The sequence below is a fragment of the Octopus bimaculoides genome, chromosome 18 (genome assembly GCF_001194135.2).
Source record: "Octopus bimaculoides isolate UCB-OBI-ISO-001 chromosome 18, ASM119413v2, whole genome shotgun sequence".
Lineage (NCBI taxonomy): Eukaryota > Metazoa > Mollusca > Cephalopoda > Octopoda > Octopodidae > Octopus > Octopus bimaculoides.
The window spans coordinates 1,859,592-1,862,091 of record NC_068998.1 but is presented as its reverse complement, the minus strand read 5'-3'; the positions used below and the strand labels follow the sequence as shown (position 1 = coordinate 1,862,091).

General features: G+C 39.0%; 1 protein-coding gene across 1 annotated transcript in view; it reads right to left on the bottom strand.

Annotated features, from left to right (window-relative positions):
• LOC106881079 (adhesion G protein-coupled receptor A3) overlaps positions 1-2,500 on the bottom strand; it is a gene marked incomplete at its 3' end in the record, with an annotated part of 88,359 nt that overhangs the window by 36,291 nt on the left and 49,568 nt on the right. The gene's annotated exons all lie outside the window — the stretch shown is intronic.

Here is a 2,500-nt window from a genome sequence, read left to right as displayed (position 1 = left end):
CACACCAAAGTTGGAACGAAAGATGTGGTGAAAGAGTGCAGCTGATGTTTGGAATGTAAATTCATGCGTGTGAGTGCTTGAGATTAAGAGTGTGCGCGTGCGTGCACGTGTCTGTGATTAAGTGTGTATATATGGATGCCTGTAAATGCATAGGAGTCCCTGGAAATAAGGGTGGATGTAATTGTGCACACAAGTCTATATGTGTTTGTTTATTTAGTCTGTGTGTGCTTGTATAAACAGGAGTCTGGGGGTGGTACTGGGTGAAAATAAATGTGGATAACTGTAAAATGAAGTCTATGTAGAACTATGTAACACACACACACACACACACACACACACACACACACACACATTATACATATATATATATATGTAATATGTGATATGCATGCAATACACGAGGGTGGGGGGTGCTGAAAAGTTCCTGGCTTTAAGGGTTCACAAAAAGCCTTGTTGGAGGCCCAACCTTCTGAGTTTTACAGGGATTAGAAAAACTGGAGGACCACAGCAATAAGTGTGTGAATCTGAGGGGAGGGGAAGATGTTGAATACAATCATAATTGACAGATCCTCTGGAATTTTCTTTTATCCAAAGCCAGGAACTTTTTAGCACTTCATGGTGTTTGATAAATTTAATTAAGGTTACTATTTTAAAAGCTAATTTAAGAATAACAAGAGAACTTTTACTGAGATTTGAGTGAGAATTATTGTTAATTTCAAAGTGATTGAGACTTGATAATATGTATCTATTCTATTCTGTGTGCATCAAAAAGACAACCCCTCCTGCTCCACAAAATTCAGTTCTGGAATTGCCGTTTCTGGTTCTCCCCACATTGCACTGATAATGATGATGATATCATATTGTGGGCGTGCATACACACACACATTCTCATCACCATCAATAAATGTCTGTTTTCCATGCTGGCATGGGTTAGACAGTTTGACTGGAACTGGTAAGCTGCACCAGGTTCCAGTCTGATTTTGGCTTGTCTTTCTATGGCTGGATGCCCTTCCTAACACCAACCACTACAAGAGAATAGTGAGTACCTTTTCACGTGTCACCGGCACAGGTGTCTTTTATGTGTCACTGGCACAGGTAATATAAATACCAAAGTATTTAAGGGGTATGTAATTCTTTCTTATTTTGGCACAATGCTTGCAACTTTTGAGGGGAGGGGACAAGTCGATTACACACACCCCAGCACTTGGCTGGTCCTTTATTTATTGACTCCAAAAGGACAAAAGACAAAGTTGGCCTCAGTGGAATTTCAGCTCAGAACAGAAGTGCCAGAAAAAAAAAAAAATAGCTGCCAAGCATTTTGCTGTCTTTGGGACACGTTCTAACAATTCTACCAGTTCATTGCCATTTTAAGGTGTACAATGGAGGAGGAGGAGGAAGAGAGAGGGCACTGTTACAGTAAGTCTAAATAAGATCTATATAAGAGTGAACTTCAAATAAAGAACTTCTGTGGGTTTGGAGACAAGGAATTTACCCCTCCCCCCACTTTCCCCAAAGAATTCTCTGTCCACCCTCTAACCTTCTTTGATTTAAAACATGTCACTTAATGTTGAGTTAAGGCCCACCCAGTAAGTAGATGGAAGGGTGACTTAAGCTTGTGATTATATAAAGACAGTGGAAGCAAAGTCTTAGAAAGACAGAACCCCACCCCCAGCAAAACAGCATTCTACAGTGACATGGGAAATGAGATAAAATATACATTAAAAAAAAATCGAAGAAAAATATAAAATAAAAATGGAACCAGTCTGTTGCAGAGGAAACATATTTGAAGAATAACAGAGTTATTTCTTTGGAGAAAAACAAAAAGAAACTTTGTCAGAGCCAGGGAATATAGAATGACAAGTCTTATCTGTGTGTGTGGTTATACACACACACATACACATCACAGTCTTAGTTGTCTTTTGTTTTTTTAATAGATTGCACAGGGATAAAAGTCAATGTCCAGTGAGATCTGTATGCAGCCATCTTTGTTATGAAGTCCCAGAAAAAGATCAAGTATTTATACACATATATGTGTGTGTGTTTAACAATTTAAAAAAAACTTTGTTGAGCACTGACAAATTTAGTTTGGAACACACACACACAACTTTTGTTGCATGGTTGCAGTCTTGACTGCAATAATCTCACTGCAGAACAATCATTGCTGTAGATACCATGCAGAATGACGTCTAAATGCACACAATAATACCCAGATGACAGCAAACCAGTGAGAAACATCAGAGAAGACAGCACACAGCACAGGAATCAATAATGTTATGTATATGGAAACATATTTACTAGTTTGACTGTGAAGAAACTGGTTGAAATGAGAGAGAGACAAAGAGAGAGAGAGACAAAGAGAGAGAGAGAGAGAGAGAGAGAGAGAGAGAGAGAGTGTGTGTGTGTGTGTGTGCGTGCATACTACACTTACAATATATGTATTACAGGCACAGACAACACTATTCCAGAGAACAACAGTAACACCACCACCACCACCACCACC